General features: G+C 45.4%; 1 protein-coding gene across 1 annotated transcript in view; it reads left to right on the top strand.

The window, feature by feature from the left end:
• N4BP2 (NEDD4 binding protein 2) overlaps positions 1-24335 on the top strand; it is a 76480-nt gene that overhangs the window by 3520 nt on the left and 48625 nt on the right. The window contains 1 exon segment of the mRNA XM_043513937.1: positions 8335-8522. The gene's annotated coding sequence lies outside the window, so the exon portion shown is untranslated.

Genomic DNA, 24335 nt, shown 5'->3' with positions numbered 1-24335 from the left:
TAGTTAGCTCTGAGTCTTGTCTACACTGGGGAAGAGTTTGAAAGAATTCTCTGTGGTTGAAGTCCTATTACAGAGAAGTCTTTAGCACTATGTTAGTTAGTTCTGCTGAAACTGCGGAAGTGCTGACGTAGTCCAGGCCATAGGGCTTAACTACACATGGAAGTGTTACTCCTGAAGGCTTATCTGCACTTGAAACGCTACACCGCTGTAACACTTCACTGTAGATGCTACCCACGCTGATGGGAGAGGTTCTCCTGTTGGTGTAGGTAATCCACTTCCATAAGAGGCAGTAGCTAGGTCAATAGAAAGAATTCATCCTTTGACCTACTGCTGTTTACATGGGGGTCGGGGTAGGTCAGTTGAACTATGCCACTCAGGAATGTGGAATTTTCACAGACCTGAGCTATATAGCTGCGTCAACCTAACTTTAGTGTAGGCCAGACCTGAAAAACTCCATGGGCTTGTCTGTATTGAGTCTTGGGGTACATCTACATTACGGAGATTATAGATCAGCCTAACTATGTTGGTGTAGCTATGTTGGCGTAACCCCATAGTGTAGATGTGCCTACACTGACTGAAAAGGGTATTTCCTTCAGTGTATTAATACTAGGGTGACTAGACGTTGTGATAAAATTGGGATTAGCTATTAACTATTAACCCAATAGTTAGATGTTTGTCCCGCATCCCGACCTATGTATGGTCGGGATGCCGTTTGCCATGGGGATGGACTGGTCACCCTAGCTGGCAGGCTCCCTACCTGGCTCTGTGCAGCTCCCAGGAAGCTGTGGGGGCAGGGCCTGCGGACATGAGCAACACACAGAGCCCTGTGGCTGCTCCTAACCCGAGGAACTAGAGGGACCTGCTGTCCAATTCTGCCACCTGGACCCCATCCCCGCCCCAGCCCTCAAATGAGAAGGTGGGCGGAGGGGCTGGCTGGGGAATTGGGGCATGCATGGCATGGCCAGATGCACATTGGTCCGCCTGGCCCTGTGTTGCCAGCATGCCCCTTCCTGTTAGGGGTGGGACCATGCTGTGCCACACAGCTCCCCGACCCAGCGCCCCCTGGGCCAGCTATGCCCAGCCCACCCCCCAACCCTCCCACCACAAATGCACAGTGCCCTGCACACCACCACCCCGCCCAGCGTCCAGCCCCCCACAGACCCACCACAACTGCCCAGCAACCCATACAGAACCCCCCACTCCCTAGTTCCCCAACACACACAGATCTCCCCCTCCCCCACTACCAGTGCCCTTCCCCATAATCCCACCACTACAACTACATAGTGCCCCGCACAGACCTCAATGCCCAGGGCCCTGACACAACACTTCCCCCCCCCCCCCCATCCACCCCAACAGGCCTCCCAGTGCCTAGCACCCCAAAGCACACAAACCTCCCCCACTGCCAAGCACCCTTCACCCCCTCATGGCCCAGTACTCCCCCACAGACCTCCCAGACACTCACTCCCACGTGCTCTGCTGATTCCTCTGGCTGCACTCACTGGCCCTGCTGAGAGGTGAGGTAACTGTCAGCTGGGCTGAGCCAGCAGCGCTGCCCAGGCTGGAACTGGGATCATGCACCCCTGCTCCGTGGCTTCAGCCAGGGCTGGAGCCTGTGCCCCGGCCCCACGGGTTGTGGCAGGCGCTGCAGCAGGAACTGTATGCCGCTCTTGCAGCTTCCTAGGGCTGTGCGCCCCTCTCCCCCATTGCTCTGGTCAGGGCTGTGCACTTGTGACTGGCCCTTCCCCTCTCCCCCCCATGTGTCCTGATATTTTACTCTTGCAATCTTGTCACCCTAATTAATACCGTCTCCCTGAATGACAGTAGCTATATAGACCAAAGCATTCTTCTGTCGACATAGCTGTGTCTGCACTAGGGGTTAGATCAGCAAAGCTATGTCAGTCAAGGTTGTGTTTTTTTCACACCTCTGACTGACATAGCTATGTCAAACTAACTTCTAAGTGTAGAGCAAGCCTTAGCATGCATCATGCTGGGGTGTGAATGTAAAACACACTAGTCTGCTGTGCACTTAAGGGCATGGCTACACTTGCGAGTTAGAACGCATTAAAGCAGCCCAGTGTGCTCTAACTCACGACCTGTCCACACTGGCAAGGCACATAGAGCTCTCTGACTCTGTGGCTAGAGCACTCCTGGTACTCCACCTCGGCGAGTGGAATAACATTTGATGCACCGCCTCTGGAGCACTGCGGTACCAGTGTGGACGCCCTGGTCTGTTAATGTGCTCTGATCGGCCTCCAGAAGTGTCCCACAATGCCTGTTCTAGCCTCTCTGGTCATCAGTTTAAACTCTACTGCCCTGCCCTCAGGTGACCAACCGTCAGACCCGCCCTTTAAATTCTCTGGGAATTTTGAAAAATCCCTTCCCGTTTGCTCAGCCAGGCATGGAGTGCTCTCAGCGAATCTTTCCAGGTGACCATGCCTCCACATGCCAGGTGATCCCCAGTATGGAGCAATGACGAGGTGCTGGACCTCATCAGTGTTTGTGGGGAGGAAGCTGTCCAGTCCCAGCTGCACTCCAGCTGTAGGAATTATGATACCTTCAGGCAGATATCAAGGGACATGATGGAAAGGGGCCATGACCGGGATGCACTGCAGTGCAGGATTAAAGTGAAGGAGCTACGGAATGCCTACTGCAAGGCCCGTGAGGCAAACAGCTGCTCCGGTGCTGTCCCCGCGACCTGCCGTTTCTACAGAGAGCTGGATGTGATACTTGGGGGCAACCTCACTTCCACTCCGAGTACTACCATGGACGCTTCAAAGCCCAGTTCAACAAGGCAGGAGGAGGAGGAGCAAAGTGGGAGCGAGGGTGCTAAGGCAGAGGAAGGCATCCTGGAATCCCTAGATGCATGCAGCCTGGAGCTGTTCTCAAGCCAGGAGGAAGGTAGCCAGTCGCGGCGGCTGGTGCTTGGGGAAGGAGAAACACCAGAGGAGGTGCCCGGTAAGTGGTTTTTATTTTGGAAAGGAAATTGTTCAGTGTGGGCTCTTGGGGCGAGGAGGGTTAGGGCTGCATGCATGCCTAGATGCGGCATAGGCATTGATGTGCGCTCTCACATTAGTAGTCGGCCTCTGTGATCTCTTCAAAGGTCTCATCCAGAACTTGGGCAATGTGCTTGCACAAGTTTCTTGGGAGAGCCACTGTGGTCCTTGTCCCAGTCAGGCTAACATGACTGTGCCATGAGGGGTGGAGGGGCCATTGCTGCACAAGGCAAGCTGCATATGGGCCAGGGCAGAAGCTGCATTGTAATAGAAGACCCTCCCTTGCTTCCCAGGTCACCCTCAGCAGCGAGATGTCCTCCAGGATGAACTCCTGTGGAAAATGTGGGCACAGTGTTCACTATAGGGGCCCTCTGCTGCTGTTGGCTCTCCTCAAGGCACAGAAACCCAGAGGACAGTACAGCCATGAAACAATCATTCCCCCTGGACCCTGTGCTTACTCACCATTTTGAGGCTTCCATGGATTATGTGCGCTCTCTTTGGGATGGGCAAATTATGCTATTTTGTAGACTGTGCTTTCCCTCCTTAAGTACAGGGGAATCATTGCTCTGTCTGGTGTGAACAATGCTGCTCTGTTAAGTGTTGCATTTTGCCTTTACAGATGCAACCTTGAGATCTCAAGACTCAGGAAGAGACTGCGTAGAAGCAAAGAAGGCATGCTGCATGAAGTAATGCAACAGTCACTTAATGAGATTCTAAAAGCGCAGGAGTGGAAGGAGAGTGAAAAGAGGATCCGCCAGCAGAATGAGGAGCGCCGGCACAAAAGCATGGTGCTCCGGCAGCAAAGCACGGATCGGCTGATAAGCATCATGGAGTGCCAAGCAGACTCAATCCAAGTGCTCGTAGCCATGCAAGTGGAGCCTGCAGCCCTTGCCCCAAAACTCTTTCCCTTGTGCCCCCATGTCACCTCCAACCTACTTTCTCCAGCATCTGGGTTCTTATCACCACCAGCTGTCTCCAACACCTGTAGCTTCACCACCCAGCCCTGAAATCGACGACCCTTACCCACTGCACTCAACCCCCATCACCATGCAGGATAGCCATCCTGAAGTGCAGCACTCATTGAACAGCACTCCAGACAGGAAGGCTGAGTATGATAACAGGACATACGCAAATCTGTAATTGTACAGTTCCCCACCGCACCCTTGTGCCTTTTCTGTTTCCCAAGCAGTTGTGTTTCTTTTCAATAAATGGATTTTTTTGGCTTTGAAAACTTCCTTTATTATTGCATAAAGTAAAAGATACCTTAGCCCAGGAAAGCAACAGGCATTGCAAGTAAACGTAGCAAACACAGATTCCTACTAACATTGAAACCACTGCACTTCACTCCTGTGCAGGGCACCAGACATTACTGGTGGCTTTCAGCCTCAAATTGCTCCCTCAAGATATCCCTAATCCTTGCAGCTCTGCGCTGGGCTCCTCTAATAGCCCTGCTCTCTGGCTGTTCAAATTCAACCTCCAGGTGTTGAACCTCCAAGGTCCATGCCTGAGTGAAGCTTTCACGCTTCCCTTCACAAATGTTATGGAGGGTACAGCATGTGGATATAACCTTGGGGATGCTATCATCGGCCAGGTCCAGCGGCCCTTTAAACGGCCAAAAGCACATTCCACAGTCATTCTGCACAGGCTCAGCCTGTTGTTGAACCGCTCCTTGCTGCTGTCAAGGCTCCCTGTGTAGGGTTTCATGAGCCACAGCATTAAAGGGTAAGCGGGGTCTCCAAGAATCACAATGGGCATTTTGACTTCACCTACAGTGATCTTCTGGTCTGGGAAAAAAGTCCTGGCTTGCAGCTTCTTGAACAGGCCAGTGTTCCAAAAGATGTGAGCATCATGCACCTTTCCGGGCCAGCCTGCGTTAATGTCAATGAAATGCCTATGGTGATCCACAAGCGCCTGGAGAACCATAGAGAAATACCCCTTCCGATTAATGTACTCAGAGGCTAGGTGGGCTAGTGCCAGAATTGGAATATGTGTGCCATCTATTGCCCCTCCGCAGTTCGGGAAACCCATTTGTGCAAAGCCAGCCACAATGTCATGAACGTTACCCAGAGTCACGGTTCTTCTGAGCAGGATGCGATTAATGGGTCTGCAAACTTGCATCAACACGATTCCAACGGTCGACTTTCCCACTCCAAACTGGTTAGCGACCGATCGGTAGCTGTCTGGAGTTGCCAGCTTCCAGATTGCAATAGATTCATAGATACTAAGGTCAGAAGGGACCATTCTGATCATCTAGTCCGACCTCCTGCACAACGCAGGCCACAGAATCTCCCCCACCCACTCCTACGAAAAACCTCGCCTATGTCTGAGCTATTGAAGTCCTCAAATCGTGGCTTAAAGACTTCAAGTAGCAGAGAATCCTCCCTCAAGTGACCCGTGCCCCATGCTGCAGAGGAAGGCGAAAAACCTTCAGGGCCTCTTCCAATCTGCCCTGGAGGAAAATTCCTTCCTGACCCCAAATATGGTGATCAGCTAAACCCTGAGCATATGGGCAAGATTCACCAGCCAGATACTACAGAAGATTCTTTCCTGCGAAACTCGGATCCCATCCATCTAATATCCCATCTCAGGGGATTAGTCCTATTTACCCTGAATATTTGAAGATCAATTAATTACCAAAATCACATTATACCATCTCCTCCATAAACTTGTCGAGTAGAATCTTAAAACCAGATAGATCTTTTGCCCCCACTGCTTCCCTTGGAAGGCTTTTCCAAAACTTCACTCCTCTGATGGTTAGAAACCTTCATCTAATTTCAAGTCTGAACTTCCTGGTGGCCAGTTTATACCCATTTGTTCTTGTGTCCACATTGGTGCTGAGCTTAAATAATTCCTCTCCCTCTCCTGTATTTATAAATAGCCACCCACTTCTCCACCATCAGGGCAGCTCTCAATCTCGTGTCCTTGCGCCACAGGGTGGGGGCGAGCTCCTCACACGGACCCATGAAACTGGCTTTTCTCATCCAAAAGTTCTGTAGCCACTGCTCATCATTGCAGACTTGCATGACAATGTGATCCTACCACTCAGTGCTTGTTTGCCAAGTCCAAAAGCGGCTTTCCACAGTGGTGAGCATGTCCATGAATGCCACAAGCAGTCTTGTGTCGTATGCGTTACTTGAGTGGATATCGTCGGAGTCCTCACTGTCAGTTTGGATCTTAAGGAGTAACTCGATCGCCAAACGTGATGTGCTGGCGAAACTTGTCAGCATATTTCTCAGCAGTTCAAGTTCTATTCCCATAGATCAAAAAGGAAGACAGAGCACACGGCACAAAAAACATCGAAAGATGGCGCCAAATGTGCACGGAAGCAGAGGGGTTGCTGGAATGCAAACCAATGCATCATGGGGCATTGGGACAGGACCCAGAATGCCCCACACCCCCTGCCTCCTTTCCACAAGCCACAGTGCCAGAATGGGAAGAGGTGCTCTGTGGAATAGCTGCCCATAATGCATCGCTTCCAATGCCGCTGCAAATGTGGCCACGCCAGTGTGCTTGCAGCTGTCATTGTGGACAGACTGCAGCGCTTTCCCTACTGCACTCTCGGAAGGCTGGTTTAACTCAAAGTGCTCTACATCTGCAAGTGTAGCCATGCCCTAAATCACCATGTGGACCCTGCTGCTGTGCACTAAAAGTTCCATGTAGATAAGCCCCATCTGTGGACAGTCTTATTCCAGAATAAGAGTGCCTTGTTCCTGTTATTTTAACCTGCTTTCAAAATGCATTAATTTGAATAGGAATCAAGGCACTCTTTTTCTGGAATAAGAGTGTCCACACATGGAGTTATTCTGGAATAGTTGTTCCTGAATAACTGTATGTGTAGACAAGCCCTTACTTGCTTTTTTAGCACTTACCCTATTAGAAAGTTTTGACAAAACAAATTGTAAAACGTGGTTGACTGAGTTGTCTGGACCAGGATGTTAAGGTCTTTTAAAAATTGGCAAAATTCTGAATTCAAATGTCTAGTCTTCGATGATTTTACTTTATTTTCTACCACTTTGATGCATCTGTGACAGCTTGTTTCACAAACATATATTTGGGTTAGAAAGTGGGATCATCAAATTTAAGTGCTAAAAGGAAAAAAAAAAACTCAGGATTTTGTCCATCAGCCGTACTCCAACCTCTTCATCCTGTTCTGGATACAACCTATGATCTCTATATTTGGGATGAGTCTTGTTGGCTAAAATAGTAGAAATATTTCAGAAATCTTGTGGATGCTACTTTGAAACTACATTTTCAATAAGACTGGGATGGTAATGTCAGGAGCTTGTAATCTGTCAAATCGTTCATCACTTTTGTAAATTATTTCCTCTTTGTTAAGGACTGTGTTATGTAAAATATGCTCTGTGTTTCGATCAAAGTTCTCCTTATGCTTAAAAAAAATTCCAACATACTTTGGTGCAAATGTGTAGACAATCTTCTTAAGAGTTCCATAAAGTGTCTTTAGGAAATTGGGGCGTCAGTCCTCCTTTTTGAACCAACCAACCAACCAACCATAACAGTGGTTGTGGAAGAATGTTTAAACTTCCATAATGTGCTTTAGGACTGTAAGTCCATAGCTGTGGTCCACTAATTTAACTAGATTGAAAACGCCATATAGCACCAGTGTAAACATGATTTAACACCTTTAGCTCAATCTAGGAGGTCCAATTTTAGCATTAGGCCAAAATGTCTCTGTTAGTGTTAAATGGGGTTTTCAGTGAGTTAAGTTAGCTATATTGAGCTAATTTAACTCAACTGAAAACCTCGCTTAACACTAATGTAGACATATTGGGGCTGTTGAGCTAACTTGCCTGAAAAAAGCACTATTTTCTTCATCTAGACAAAGCCTAAAAAAGCTTGATCACTCTGGCTGCAAGGGATATATTCTGATTTCTGTGCGCCACAGTTTCCCTGTATGCTTAACTTCCCACATGGTGAGCTGAATCTTTTCCTGACTGTCACAGGTGTAGTGGAGAATACTTTCATGACAGCGTAAGAACTACTATGAGGACATAAGAACCAAATGAAAAAATGTATTTCTAGTTTGAACTCTGTTCTGTTTTTTCCAGTTATGGTTGGTGAGTTATGCCTATGTCTGATGCAATTCAATTTTTTCTAAATTAGTAACTAGAGAACTTTGATTTCAACTAAGGATATCTTTGTCCTTTAGAAAAGTGAGTTAAATCTGACTGAGCTCATTGCACATGTGCCAGGATAATGTTAGAATATGTGGCTGTAAAAGAAGTTATATTATCCGGACTTTAAATTTGCTCAATGTTATTAGGTTGTTTAAAAATTATGTATGGTATTTTATTTTGTATTTTGATGATTTCTCTTTATAAAGAAAGTGCACCCGCACCAAATGATGCCTGATTCGTATGTTCAACAATATGGTTTCCTGACAACAAGAAAGCAGCATATCAGATATCTACAAACTCTTTAATGAATGTAAACATTGTGCTGGTTTCTGCAAGATGTGAAGGGACTCATCTTTAGGTAACCTAATATGGTATAGTCAACAAAGATCAAAATGTAAGTTCCTTTAGAATTATTATTTTACTTTGAAGGACATAAATCTGCACCGTGTAGAGGTCAAACATGGGAGTTCATTACGTACAGTGCTGACGGAGTGTCACCTTGCTAATTAGGCTCAGAGACACTGTCAATCAATTGATTATAATGGAATGTATGGATTTTCCATGAGTGGGGGAAAGTGACAGAGTAGGCAGTCCCACACCCCCGGATAGGTTTAGCTGCAAGATATGATAGCACAGTAGCCAGTGGTCAAATGTTACATAATGTCTCCACCCAAGGTCTCAAGTTGACAAATTAACATTTAGCATTTAATTAGTACTTTAATAAATGTATTAGTATAAAATATATGTTGAATTCTGATTTGGGGTCCATGAATGAAGTAGCTCTTTGGTTGTCCAACAGATACATATCTAGGGGTAAAAGCAAAGAAACAGTGAAAGTATATGGCAATAAAGATTGTTTTTCAAGGTGCTTATTTATGTTTTAAGGCAGGCATTGGTCCCTGGGAAAGGGAGGTGGGAGAAGGTCATATATTATACTGACATGCTTGAACCTTTCATAAACTCAAGGTTGGATGTGTGGGAAGAACATCTCCCTACAGAAGAAACTAACACAACAGAAACAGAGCTTCTTTGTTCTGTTTGCAACTTTGAATAAGATGCAATTATTGCCCCCAACATCTGGCATTTTGCTGACCAGGCATATCTTAGCAAAAGCAAGGTTATCTTTAGTTATTCTGCTTTCTCTTAGCTAACCCCTATTTGCTAGGCCTCCGACCTCTTGATCAAACTCTGGATTTTTTTTCAGTCTGTAGAGACTCTATAGTCTTTCAAAACAAAAAAAAGGAACACTGAAATGTTTTGAGCATTTGCGGTTTGAAAAATAGAATGTCAAATAGAAATATTGATTCTTTTAAATCTAGTTACTTAAATATCCTCTCTCAAATTTCTCTGAGCAATTTAAAATTAACATAGCAGTCAGACCACCCGAGATTGTCTGATAAAAGCTAGGCCGTTTTAAGGTTTATACATGAACTGGAGGCCTCCATGGTAAAAACATGTAAGTGTTTTTTCCCACTTATCTCAAGGTCTGTCTCTTTTTTTTTTTTTTTTTTTTTTTTCTTGGACTGTTCTGTGCCCCAGAGTGTTTGTTTGCTCAATCCCTATCCAGCATCATGACGTTTAGATGCAAATTTCCACTGCTGATTATTTCTTGGAGGGTTAGGTTTTTTTTTGACCAATCACGCTTGTTTTGGGTGGGTTTATTGACAATCGTTGGTCCACTTTTTTGTATGAAACATAAAACCAAATTTGGGACCACTTCTAGTCATTAGAAGTAAGTAAGCTCAAAAACTTACCTGACGTGACTAAGTACTAAGACAACTAATGGCTTTGAAAAATTACCTCTACTTGCATTCCTCCCTTGATGCAGTGCCCTCTGAATTAAAGATTGCAACTTTCTAATCGCAAAAAACTGAACACCCTTGCCCTGCCCCTTTTCTGAGGCCCCATCCCACTCACTCCATCCCCAATTGATTTTGGGGACAATTGGAACATCGAAAGAGGAGAAAAAGGAGACACATTGAGCCACTGTCCTCTGTTAATGCGACCAATTAACATCTGACAGCATAACAACACGCCTGCTCATCCTCCAATGGAGTGTAATATGTTGACACCTGAATGGCAAATGAGAAATAATTGCTTTTGGTCCTGGGAGCTGTGGGTAGAATACTCAGCCATCAGGGCATAGTCAAAGGGAGAGGCAAGAGAAGGCTTCATTCTTTCCTTCCTTCCTCTTTCCTAATGTCCTGCTCTGACAGTCTGTACCCCTATATTTATTCTTTTACAGGATTATAATAAGTTTTGTACAAAGTATGCCTTGTGAGGTGTCATTTGAAACTCGTAATCTGGTGAATATTATTGTCTTGTTGAAATACGTGTGGCAATACTGTGTGTAATGTTGTAATATTTTATTGCATGATGTTACTGAAGTATGTTATAATTTTTGGGGCGTGCCCACAGACCAATTCATCAGAAACAGAAAGGCTAGCCAACACCCTAGCCAGATTTCAACGAAATCAACTGGTTAAATGGCCATTCTTTAGCAGGAGAAAAGGTGTGAGTGAGAAAATCTACATCTTGAACAAAGGAACAGTTTAAAGTTCCCTCCAAACAGACTTTCTGTCACTCATGGCTCAGCTGGAAACAGGTTTTGTGAAACAGCTGGAGATGCTTCTAGCACAAAAGATTGGATTATAAGAGAGGACAATGCCTTAGGGCACTCCTCCCTTTCTCTCTGTTCATGGTGTCAACAACTCCTGAAGTAGGGAGAGGAGGAGTCCTGTCTGAAGAGGCGTTCAGCCAGTAAAAGACTGCAAAAAAGCATGTGGTGAGAAAAACCTTTGCTTTTAATTCACTTAGCTTGCTAAAGTAGGCCTGTCTACACTGCAACTTTACAGTGTTGCAACTTTCTCGCTCAGGGGTGTGAATCCTCTCCACAGTCAGAGCGCTGCAAGTTTCAGCACTGTCAAGTGGCAGCGTAGGCAGTGCACCCAGTGCTGGGGGCTACTTCCTTCCTGGAGGTGGGTTGTTTTTTTTTTTATCATCATGCTGGGAGAGCTCTCTCCTAGCACTGGTGCTGCAACTACACAGCCATGTTAAATCGCTGCCTTAGCAGCACTTTAACGTTGCTAGTGAAGACGTACCTTTAGATGGTAGCTGTGTTTTACCTTTTATTTTCTTCGTAACCTCATTACTTTTTGCCCCAAAACTCCTCAGTTGCAGCGCTGTAATAAAACCACCCCAATGAAACTGATAAGGCTTTTTGCGCTAAGGCTGCCCGTGTGAATGCCTTGATTGCTTTTATCGCTGTAATTGGTCTCATCCAGAAGTGTCCCACAATGCCTGGAGTGACCACTCTGCTTGTTGTTTTGAACTCCACAACTCTGCAGGGGTGCACCCCTCCCCTTTCAAAGCTCTGTTCTGACAGCTGGCATGCTGTGCTGCTCTGCTCCGGGACACAAAGCAAATCGTTAATGTGGAATGCCCCTGCTGTCATCCACAATATGAACAGAGGCAGGCAGGCAGGGGTGGATATGTGTGTTTGACGGCGAGAGAGACTCTGTGCTGTGCAGAGCCAGAGAGGGAGGCGGGAGCTGAGGTCGGGGTCTCCGCCTTCCTCGTCTCAGGACTGGTAGCTTCTTGCGGCTGTCTGAATTCACGAGACAGCATGCCGACACATTCTCCCCCAACACACGCTGTCTGTTCCCCCCCTCCCCCTCCATACACAGGCTCCCTGTTTCACACGCTCCCCTCCATACTTCAGCTGAAAAGCAGCTGGCAATGGGATTGAGAAATCTGCATCATGTGATGCTGTACCTGCCCCATGAGGCATTGCAAACCCTTCCCAAAGCACCCTGCGGCCAGTTGCATAGTGGGATAGCTACAACAGTTCACTTCTCTTTTTGTCGTTGCAAGAGCTGCTAGTGTGAGTGTGTTCCAGAGATACAAGGAGCTAGTGTGGACATGCAACAACGCTTTTAATTAAAGTGCTTTAATAAAAGTGCTATAACTTTTGGTGCAAAACTTGTAAGTGTAGATATACCCTTAGTCACTTAAAATCTTTCTTTGTGTCATTAATAAATTTATTTTATTTGTTTTATGTATCCAGTGTGTTTGGATTAAAGTGTGTGGGAAACTACAAGGCTTGTGCATGTAATTTTCATGGATGAAATGATGGACTTTATATGAGCTTGCATTGTCTAGTAGCGTGCTGGGCAGTACAAGATGCCTATTTCTGGGGAAAGTCTGGGTTGGAGAGTTTGCTGGTGTTTTCCTGTGGTGTAATTCATGAGCGGCTGGTTATAGCATTCATTCTGTTACACTTATAGGCAATTCTAGAGACTGTGTGTAAGTAGACCAGGAGTGGTTGTTCCCAGAGTGGAGCACGGTAAGAAGCACCCCAGGTTGGAGAACTGAGAGGACACAGCAGTTCAATGGTCCAGATTGTACCCTGGGGAATGTCACACCTCTTCCTCAAAGTCTGTTCCAGGTGAGGCAGAGAGGTTCACCCCTCTCTTCCAGTCCGGGGGAAAGAAAGGTACTTTGGGGATTGGGAGGGAGGAGAGACCAACAGAACCCTTGGCATGGTGAGAAAATGGGGGGCCCTGATTTGGGGTGAGAGGGGGAAGGGAAAGGAACACAGCTGCTGGGATAGTGGGGAGAATGGGTGACCCTGCTGAGGCATGGGGCTGCACATACAATCCCTGTCAGGAGATTGGGGAGCATTGCTAGGAATCCCTGAAATAGAGATGGATGGGAGGCTGGCACACAGAGAGCTTGTAGGGTGAAATGGAGGACTCAGCAAGGAGCTGGTTTGTGCAGTAAGCTTGGCCTACAGAACCTAAAAAACATGCATCCCCCTTGTTTTTTAAAGAATACATCACTTGCAAAATGAAATTGGTTAAATTAAATAGTTTTTAGGCAGCATCTGATGTTCTGGGGAGCATGTGGTGGAGCTGTCTCGGTAGCAGTGCTTCCTAAATATTTTGTGGTATTTCTTTTAAATTTTCAAAATCAATATCATTTAAAAAAAAAAAAGCTGTAAAGTAACGTGGTGTGAAGAGAAAAGAAAAGTAGTAGTCCTTTTTCATTGTTGTTCATTTATATAGGGCATATCAGTATGGATTTAACAGTTTTAACCTCAGTTTTATATACTACTTCAACAAAGAAATAGCAATAATTGAGATGAGAGGGAAGGAGAATGAGCTAACTTTTCTTATATTAGCACAATCAACATATAAAAAATGTATTTGTATAAAATAATTTAGATCTGTGACAACAATGGTTTGGATCGAAGCAGAACCTGAAATATTCAATGGAGGGTATCCATGTGTGTTTGTATACACCCCAATTAAAAAAGGTGTAATAAATAGTGGGAGTGGCAAAAATTTTCTTCTGCCTCCTTTATTTACTTTTGCCATTACTGTCATTATTACTAGAGATGCTGAATGATAGCATTACCAAAGCTCCAAACAAGAGACAGCACGTTGTTATGGAGAAGGCCAGGAAGCAGATTGTGATTAAGTCAGTTGCAGTCATCTTCTCAATCTCCCCTTTTCCAAAGTCTCCTTCCCCTGGTGTTGCTATAATAGCCATTGCAATGCAGCGCTCACCACTCCTTTCCGATTCGGAGGCAGATAGGCCTATGTATAAAAACTGAACGACACAGTTGCGATTTTTAGAAGGAAAAGACTTTCTTGCTCAACCAAGTTAGTCTAACCTTTCAGCCAGATTTTGTGTGTGCAAGTCAAACTGTTGAGTACCACAATATGAAAGAGGAAATTATAAGCATCTGTCTGTAGAAGAGGAAGTATTCTATCTACATGGCTGAGAGAATGTCTGATTGGTATTTTCGTATTTTTTTTTATTTCAAATTTTTTATTAGCCTTGCATTTTTTAAAAAAAAATGTTGACCTTTTGACTTTTGTAGGTTTTGTTGAGAGAATGTCTGTAAACTGACCCATGACCTGAAGAGTGTCAAAATATGTATAGACCTGCTGACTAGATATATTTTTGGATCTGTGGGATTTCGGAGCCCAAAATTACTGGAATGGGGAGTTGGGATTTTTATTTTTGTTTTGTTTATTTAAATGTGACCTCTGACATCACCCAAAGGGGTAGGATTAGACTTGAGAAGAGGAGTATCTCATTCTGAATTCATCTAAGAAATTTAAAGGAGGAGGAATCAGGTAAGCCACCGTCCTAAAAAAGTGAAGGAAAGAAGAAGCCTTAGCTTTTGGCTAATGGCTTGTTGACCTTTGCTTTTTTGGCTTGCTTGCCTGCAATGGCTGCTCACCTCTGGCCATGTGTTGCTTCCATGTCTGACAAAGAGGTCTGTACTTCCTCCATTTTCCCAGCTGGCCACTGAGATAGGAGTCCAGTAGCGTGCAATGTTAAAATCTACGATCAAGGAAATCCCAGCTGATGGCGGGAAGGGGGAGGGGTGCATAGAACCACAATATTTATTTGAGAATGGCACCTATACACCAGTTCCTAAACAGTTGTGCTGTCTAAAAACTCACATTCATAAATATAATGAGTTAGGAGTCGTATGTTTAATCCTGAGAGGTCATCTTAATTTCATTTTGTGGGGAGAATGGAGGGAGAGAAACAGACTATTCCCAACCACCAATAATTTGTGTAGATGGCCTTAATTGGCATCAGTCTCGATTAGCTTTATTCTCAGATGATTTTGATCCTCCATGTATCAAATCAGTTTGGCCGGAATATAAATATGCAAGTTGTTGTTGTGATTCATAGTTAAGCATGGAAGGAATAGGTTTTTATTGATGCATGCCAATTTCACTGTACACTCACAAATCTTTGAAAAAATATTTTCATATAATACTGATGATAGTTGAAATTTACAGACTGGCAAAATAAGAAACTTCTTGAGAACTTATTAGAGTTTGATTTAAGGCAATTTACTTTGTATATTTTAGCATATGATGTTGACAATTTGTGTTTTAATGGCTATAAAGCTTTAACTTTTTTAATCTCCACATCTGTTGTCATTAAATAATTTTTCACACACACACACACACCCACACCCCAACCAATTTCCCACAACTGAAAATTTAACTGTCCCTTTTTTTAGGGCTGGCATTAAATTAAAAAATTGTCTTAAATGTCTTTCACCAAATTAAAGTCCTTTCATCTGTTGTTTGGATAACTATGGATTTTTTGATCAATTTCATTGCAGTCTTGAAGCATTTTGATCTAAATTTGAAAGATTCCAGTGTCTCTGGGGAGTAATTTATATAACACATTGTATCCAGCACAAAACAATTTAGTAAGTTACAGGGTATGGGGGATGTCTGTGAAAGGGAGAGGTTTTGGCTGCATTCTAACTTGAACATCAGTCAGGGTCTCAACAAATTGTGTTACATCTACATGTGGTAAATCAGAAAGCTGGATTGACTCTGTGTCCTGTTTCTCATTCTCCAGTTTCTTGACAGATGGCAGATACTTATGTTCAGTCCATCAAGAAATTAGAAAAAGACATGTCATTCATCAAACTTGGAAAAAATTCAAGTACCTTCTATCATCAGGGTGTGCACCAATACCCTTAGTAAGGCAGATATTTTGATACACATACCTTTTATCCACTCACAAAATACTACCAATTTTTCAGTATAATTCTTGGGACAGATGTCTCCTGTAGAAATTTCTAGAAATATCAGAGTGAAGGAAATTGCCAAGTATCAAATATGTACTCAGAAAATATGAGCCCTGCACATGTCTATAGCATACTACACTTTTGTTATTAAACGCAAAATAATTTATATTCTGCATAAATCATGAGTCTAAAATTAAGAGGCAAATGCATACTACTGATAGGACAAAGGGGTTACTCACTTTCAGGTGCATGTCTTGAGCCTTTGTAAAGAAACATTCACCAGACATTCATTTGCTGAATAACTTAAATCTCTTTTTGATGAATTAGTGTGTCACACTGTCTTGCAGTGGCTCATGAACATGAGTACCAACCTTAGGGCAGGTTTCAGAGTAGCAGCCGTGTTAGTTTGTATTTGCAAAAAGAAAAGGAGTACTTGTGGCACCTTGGAGACTAACAAATTTATTTGAGCATGAGCTGTCGTGAGCTACAGGTTAGGGCAGACTGTTAGGAACCAGGGCACAAGTGAAATCTCCTCAGGTACTATAATAGCCTTAACATGGAGTCACAGACAGTTCCCTGGAGTACTCTGATCTGTCTTCCCACACAGTTAAGACTACCTTTGTGATAGATGGTTCCTTACACCAAGGATCACAGCAATATTCAGATTTCTCTCAGGACCAGTTACCTACCCCAGGTCAGTTGCACTTTAGATCTCACATCAAAGATGATGCTTGTAGCCAATCCTATAATAAACTATCTAAAGATTTATTAAAAAGGGAAATGAGTTATTTGTAAAGTTAAAGCAGGTAAACATATATACACAAATGAGTTACTATCTTAAGGATGAAAAGGTAATAGAAAGTTCTGTAATAAGCAAGCTCTATATGTCCTTTAGGGCTAACCCAGGCTAAACAGCTAGGTATCGCTTGCTCATGCTTAGGGCATGGCGACACTGGAAACTTCAAAGCGCTGTTGCGGGTGCGCCCCCATGGCAGCGCTTTGAAGTGCGAGTGTGGTTGCGCACAAGTGCTGAGAGAGAGCTCTCCCAGCGCTCCTGGTCATCCACCTCCACGAGGGGATTAGCTCTAAGCACTGGGTGCATGGCTCCCAGCGCTTGGAGCCTGTTTACACTAGTGCTTTAAAGCGCTCAGACATGCTGCGCTCACGGGAGTGATTTTTCACACCCCTGAGCCAGCAAGTTAGAGCACTATAAAATGTAAGTGTAGCCGAGCCCTTAGAAGACTTTACCCTCCTTCCCCCCTCACTCCAAGCAGCACAGAGATGCAGTTCCTTCTTGTTACGGATATTTATTCTCTTCCCCTCTTCTGCTTAGAGCTGCAAACTCAGCTGATGGGTGGAGGGATAGCTCAGTGGTTTGAGCATTGGCCTGCTAAACCCAGGGTTGTAAATTCAATCCTTGAGGGGGCGATTTAGGGATCTGGGGCAAAAATTGGGGAGCTGTCCTGCCTTGAGCAGGGGGTTGGACTAGATGACCTCCTGAGGTCCCTTCCAACCCTGATATTCTATGAATTCACTTACAAGACCCGTCCTCATGGAGGAAGGAGAGTAAAAATAAGTCTTTTGTGCTCTTTAATGTTCCACGCTAGTCCATCTGGTGTTGATGTGCCTTCCTTGTAAGGCAGGAACACCTTCTGTTGGAGATCAGCATTCCACATGAGTTAATGTCTCTCTCCTATCTGGTGATTTACACAGTTGCAGAGGCTTACAGTGCAAACACTCAAATACTACATTACAATAAGGGATACAAATATTATAAGTGAGGGCATGGCTACACTTGCAGATGTAGAGCGCTTTGAGTTAAACAAGCCTTTGGAGAGCGCAGTAGGGAAAGCGCTGCAGTCTGTCCACACTGACAGCTTCAAGCGCACTGGCATGGCCACATTTGCGGCACTTGCAGCAGCATTGGGGGTGATGCATTATGGGCAGCTATCCCAACAGGCAAGTGACTGCAATGTGCTTTTCAAATGGGGGGTGGAGTGTGACAGGGAGTGTGTGGTGTGTATGTGGGGGGAGAGCATGTCAGCATGCTGTCTTGTAAGTTCAGACAGCAGCGGATCTTCCCCCCCTCTGCCCCTCTCTCACACACCCAGCATTCCACACTAATGGTGGTTTTGTCTCGGAGCAGATAAGCAGCGGGATATCAGAAATGGAGCTTTCAAAGGGCATATCTGCATTCCTGCAGCAATTCAAAAACAATGACAAGAGTGGTCACTTGATTTAAGGGGATTATGGGACGTTTCCGGAGGCTGATCAGAGCACAGTAATGCAACACCTCGTTCACACTGACGCCGCGGTACTCCAACGGGGGCACAGCAAACGTTATTCCACTCACCAAGGTGGAGTACCAGCAGCGCTGTAGCCGCGGAGTCAGAGCGCTCTACAAGCCTTGCCAGTGTAGATGGGTATTGAGCTAGTGCGCCCGGGGCTCCCTTAATGCACTGTAACTCGCAAGTGTAGCCAAGCCTTGAGATTAATGCATGCAGCAACTCACAAGCATTCAGTAAAGTCTAATACTAACCACATTCTTATCATTCTAATACCTATTTTAACAATACTAACATAGAGGTGAGCCAAACTGATCAGCTGTGTATTTATCAGTATTCAGTTGAGGCATGTGGGACGACATTGGCATGAGGTGGAACCTGGTCTGCCAGTGTCATGTAGTGGACAAAGAACATAATTTCCAATTGCACTTCAATATACAGACCTGAAGGACAGCCTCAATTGTAGGTTCCAGGTAACATAACATGAATCAATTTGTATTTAGGGCCCTGTACTGAGCTTTAGATGGGAGTTCTTTCACCTAGATTAAGATGGGGCAGTAACAGCATGCTGATGTAGATGTAGTGAAGGCTAGGGCTATGCTGAACATGCAGAAATGGATTTCTAATTAGTTAGCCAGAGGCTGTAATATGCTCCGTAGTTCATGGTGTAATTCTAGGTACCTCTGTTGTACACATATCCAGTTAGAATAAGCAGCTGTTTCATTTCAGCATTGATAAAGAACCGTGCGCCTCTGGCACAGTCTCAACTTCACTGTTTTCACACATATCTCTTCCCTGATAACTGCTTCAAGGACACACATTTCTTGGAATTAAATATTCATCCACAAGATGATTCAAGTACACAAGTGAGTGGACGTGCAGAGTCCACTTTTCTGAAAATTGCTTTCTTAATAACTCTTCTATTAATCAAATCAGCTCATTAAGAAATGGGCATTTTCTGCAAACTAAGATGGTTTTTTCAAATCACCGTACTTAAGCAGTTATCCTTAGCTTGAATTCTCCAGTGTGGATGAGAGTAAAGAGAGGCAGCTGCAGGGAGCCAGTTGCAGTTCCGTGATCTTCCGCTATTTCCCACTCCAAAGCGAGTTAGAACGGCAGGGCTGATGTAAAGTCCCACGAAAGCTTATGGCCAAATAAATTTGTTAGGTCATGTCCACAGTACGAAAGTACTTTGATTTTGCAGAAGTCAATTTTTGGGAACAGATTGTATAAAGTCGAGTGCATGCGTCCACACTAAGCACATTAATTTGGCAGTGTGCGTCCACAGTACCGTGGCAAGCGTCGACATTCCGAGCGGTGCACTGTGGGTAGTTATCCCACAGTTCCTGCAGTCCCCGCTGCCCACTGGAATTCTAGGCTGAGCTCCCAATGCCTGATGGAGCCAAAAATTTGTCGCGGGTGGTTATGGATAAATGTCATCAGTCAACCCTCCCTCCCTCCATGAAAGCAACAGCAGACAATCATTTTGCACCCTTTTCCATGGATTGCCTGAGCAGTTGCCATAGCACAGCAAGCATGGAGCCCGTTCAGTTCACCGCAACAGTTATGACCATTGTAAACATCTCAGCATTATCATGCAGTTTATGCAGAACTAGCACCTGAAAAACCAGGTGAGGAGGCGACGGAAGTGTGGTGATGAGGACATGAACACAGATTTCTCTAAAACTGCGGTCCCCAGCAATTTGGAGATCATGGTGTTACTGGGGCAGGCTCATGCCATGGAACGCTGATTCTGAGCCTAGAAAACAAGCACAGAGTGGTGGGACCGCATAGTGTTGCAGGTTTGGGATGATTCCCAGTGGCTGTGAAACTTTCGCATGTGTAAGGGCACTTTCATGGAACTTTGTGACTTGCTTTCCCCTGCCCTGAAGCGCAAGAATACCAAAATGAGAGCAGCCCTCACAGTTCACAAGCAAGTGGCAATAGCCCTGTGGAAGCTTGCAACGCCAGATAGATACCGGTCAGTCAGTAATCAATTTGGAGTGGGCAAATCTACTGTGGGGTTGCTGTGATGCAAGTAGCCAATGCAATCATTGAGCTGCTGCTATCAAAGGTAGTGACTCTGGGAAATGTGCAGGTCATACTAGATGGTTTTGCTGCAATGGGATTCCCTAACTGTGATGGGGCTATAGGCAGAACTCGTATCCCTATCTTGGTATCGGACCACCAGGGCAGCCAGTACATAAACGGCAAGGGGTACTTTTCAATAGTGCTGCAAGCACTGGTGGATCACAAGGGATGTTTCACCAACATCAATGTGGGATGGCTGGGAAGGGTTCATGACGCTCGCGTCTTCAGGAACTCTGGTCTGTTTAAACAGCTGCAGGAAGGGATTTACTTCCGAGACCAGAAAATAACTTGGGGATATTGAAATGCCTATAGTTATCCTTGAGGACCCAGCCTACCCCTTAATGCCCTGGCTCATGAAGCCGTACACAGGCACCCTGGACAGTAGTAAGGAGCTGTTCAGCTATAGGCTGAGCAAGTGCAGAATGGTGGTAGAGTGTGCATTTGACATTTAAAGGGTCGCTGGCGCAGTTTACTGACTCACTCAGACCTCAGCGAAACCAATATTCCCATTGTTGTTGCTGCTTGCTGTGTACTCCACAATCTCTGTGAGAGTAAGGGGGAGACATTTATGGCAGGGTGGGAGGTTGATGCAAATCGCCTGGCCGCTGAATACGTGCAGCCAGACACCAGGATGGTTAGAAGAGCCAACAGGAAGTGCTGCATATCAGAGAAGCTTTGAAAACCAGTTTCATGACTGGCCAGGGTACTGTGTGACACTTCTGTTTGTTCCTCCTTGATGAAAACCCACCCCCTTGGTTGCCTCTAAATTCCCTGTAAGCCACCCACCCTCTCCTCTTTGATCACAGCTTTCTTGCAAAGGAAATAAAGTCACTATTATTTAAAAACGTATTCTTTATCAATTGATTATAAAAATAGGGAGATAACTCACAAGGTAGCCCGGGTGGGGTGTGGGACGAGGGTAGGAGGGAAGAAAAAGGCCACTTTAAAACTTCTTGAATGACAGCCTTCTGTTGCTTGGGCTGTCCCCTGGGGTGGAGTGGTTGGGTGCCCGGAGCCTTCTGGCCCCCACCCCCACGTTCTTGTGCGTCTGGGTGAGGAGGCTATGGAACTTGGGGAGGAGGGAGGGTGGTTAAACAGGGGCTACAGCAGCAGTCTGTGATCCTGCTGCCGTTCATGAACCTCCACCAGACGCCGGAGCATGTCCGTTTGATCCCGCAGTAGCCCCAGCGTTGCCTCATGCCTCCTCTGATCTTCCTGCCGCCACCTCTCCTCACATTCATTGGCCACTTTTCTGTACTCTGCTATTGTGTCCCTCCACACATTCTGCTGAGCTTTGTCAGTGCCGGACGACTGCATGAGTTCAGAGAACATTTCATCGCGCATGCGTTTTTTTTGCCGCCTTTTCTGATATAGCCTTTGGGACGGAGGAGGGAGGTTTGAAACATTTGCATCTGCTGGAAGAAAAAAAGGGAGTGAAGTATTTTAAAAGATACATTTTACAGAATAATGGCTATACTCTTTCACGGTGAACAACATTATTCGCATTACATAGCACATGTGATTTTGGTACAAGGTCGCATTTTGCATCTTCTATTTAGTGCCTGTGGCTTTGGTGTTAGAGATCATACACACAGTGCTGGGCATCAGAATTCGGCTTGCAGGCGGCCATGGTAAGCTATAGTCTTTCGGCTTTTGCAACCTTCATAACAGCAGTGCCCTTCTCTCCCATACCAAGCAAAGCTCGTTGAGTTGGCCATTTAGTGCTGCGGTTTTCCTGTTTAACGTGCAGCAGCAGAAACCAAATTAACCTCCCCCTATCCAATTCTCTGGGATGATTGCTTTACCCCTCCCCCCACCGTGTGGCTGGTATCAGGGAAGATACTTGCTAGCCAAACGCGAACAGCTCAGCGCCAATGCCCCCCTTGCCCCTCCCCCCAACCGCGTGGCTAACTGCAGGGTGGATTTCTTTTCAGCCACAGGCAAACAGCCCAGTAGGAACGGCCACCTCTGAATGTCCCCTTAATTAAATTCCCTTATTTCAACCAGGTTACCATGAACAATATCACTCTCCTGAGGATAACATAGAGATAAAGAATGGATGTTGCTTGATTGCCAGCAAACACCGGGACCATATGCTGCCAGGCTTTGTCATGCAGTGATACCAGATTACTTGCTACGAGCATGGCGTGGTAAAGTGTCCTACCATGAATAAGGCTGCTCTCCCCAGAAACCTTCTGCAAAGGCTTTTAGAGTACCTCCAGGAGAGCTTCATGGAGATGTCCCTGGAGGATTTCCACTCCATCCCCAGACATGTTAACAGACTTTTCCAGTAGCTGTACTGGCCACGAATGCATCCCAAGTCCTCAGGGCAACTTAATCATTAAAAAATGCTTGCTTTTATAACGTATTATATTTTAAAAGGTACACTCACCAGAGGTCCCTTCTCCAGCTTCGTTGAGTTGGGAGGGTATTTCAGTCAGGGTGATAAAAAGATCCTGGCTGTCAGGGAGAACGGTGTGCTGTGTGCTCTCCTCAAGCTTGTCCTCCTCCTCATCTTCCCCATCCGCAAAATCCTCGGGCATGGCGGAGAGTACTCCATCATTGGAGTCTACGGACAGGAGTGGGGTAGTGGTGGCGCCCCCCTCCCCCAGAATTGCATGCAGCTCAGCGTAGAAGCGGCATGTCTGGGGCTCTGTCCCAGAGCGTCCATTTGATTCTTTGGTTTTCTGGTACACTTGTCTGTGCTCCTTAAGTTTCGTGCGACACTGTATTGCGTCCCTGCTGTAGTTTCTGTCCCTCATGGCCTCAGAGTTTTTTTGAAATGTTTTAGCATTTCATGTTTTGGAACGTAGTTCTGATAGCACAGATTCCTCTTCCCATACAGTGATCAGATTCAGTACCTCCCATTTGGTCCATGCTGGAGCTCTTTTTCGATTCTGGGACTGCATGGTCACCTGTGCTGATGAGCTCGCCTGGCCAAACAGGAAATGAGATTCAAAAGTTCCTGGGGCTTTTCCTGTATACCTGGCCAGTGCATCCGAGTTCAGAGTGCTGTCCAGAGTGGTCACAATGGTGCCCTGTGGGATAGCTCCCGGAGGCCAATACCTTCGAATTGCGTCCACATTAACCCTAATTCGAAACAGTGATGTCGATTTCAGCGCTAATCACCTCGTTGGGGAGGAGTACAGAAATCGGTTTTAAGAGCCCTTTATGTCGAAAAAAATGGCTTCGTTGTGTGGACAGGTGTAGGGTTAATTCGATTTAACGCTGCTAAATCCGACTTAAACTCATAGTGTAGACCAGGCCTTAGTCTTAAGGTGCCACAAGTACTCCTCGGGTTTTTTTTGTTTTGCTGATACAAACTAACACGGCTACCACTCTGAAACCTTACCCCAGTTGAAGATGAGTCAAAGGGGAGCTGTGATCCATCTTGTCTCTCCACCAAAACACTCCTCCGTTCTCTTACACTGGTGGAGGAGGAACTGCTGGCACAAGAGGAGATGGAACTGTTTCCACTGGCAGAGAGTCTCCTACAGAAGAGAAATTCTCCAATAGCTATTCCTGGCTGTTCAAGCAGCACACAGTGCTCTTAGCGGACTAGAGATACCAACCCCACCACTCTGTGCAACTTGTAGCTTTTGGGGTTATTCTTAGACTGTAAAAGAGCTCCTGGATATAACAAAATATGAACTGCAAGAAAAAGCAGAGGTGTGTTTCGGAGTACCAAATTGGGTTAGTATAAGCAGAGGGTGGCATAAAAATGCAGCAGATAATATGCTCAATTTGTGCTACTAGAAACCATGTTCTAAGCACATGGTCAGCAGAGCTGGCTATGTACAGAGGGAAGCACACTCCACCATCCTAAGGATGGATGTACAGAATGCACTCTCCCTGGATGCCAGGGGCCAGCCCCCCCCTGCAGGGGGGCTGCACAGGACTCCACAATATCTAGGGATGGCTCTGACTGTACCCCACCACCAGGGCAGGGTTTTGCTTATCACACACAACTAAACTCACAATGATTAGACATTAGAGACCCCACTTTTCAAGTATTTGTGAAGAACCTGTAGGAATTTGATGCTAGGCAGTTATATGTTTTGCATAGACTTCTGAGTATCATTAATGAGTAATTCTGGATATATTTTTAAAATATTGCCTCTAATATTGATGGGGGGCAGTGGGCAGGTTGTATGTATGTGATTGATTTCATCAGCTTAGCTCATTTCAAAACTTTCTTTCCTAAGTACAGTAACTCCTCACTTAAAGTTGTCCTGGTTAACTGTTACGTTGCTGA

The sequence above is a fragment of the Dermochelys coriacea genome, chromosome 4 (genome assembly GCF_009764565.3).
Source record: "Dermochelys coriacea isolate rDerCor1 chromosome 4, rDerCor1.pri.v4, whole genome shotgun sequence".
In the NCBI taxonomy this organism is placed as follows: domain Eukaryota; kingdom Metazoa; phylum Chordata; order Testudines; family Dermochelyidae; genus Dermochelys; species Dermochelys coriacea.
Note: the sequence above shows the minus strand (reverse complement) of the source record. Positions and strands in the feature narration are given on the sequence as shown.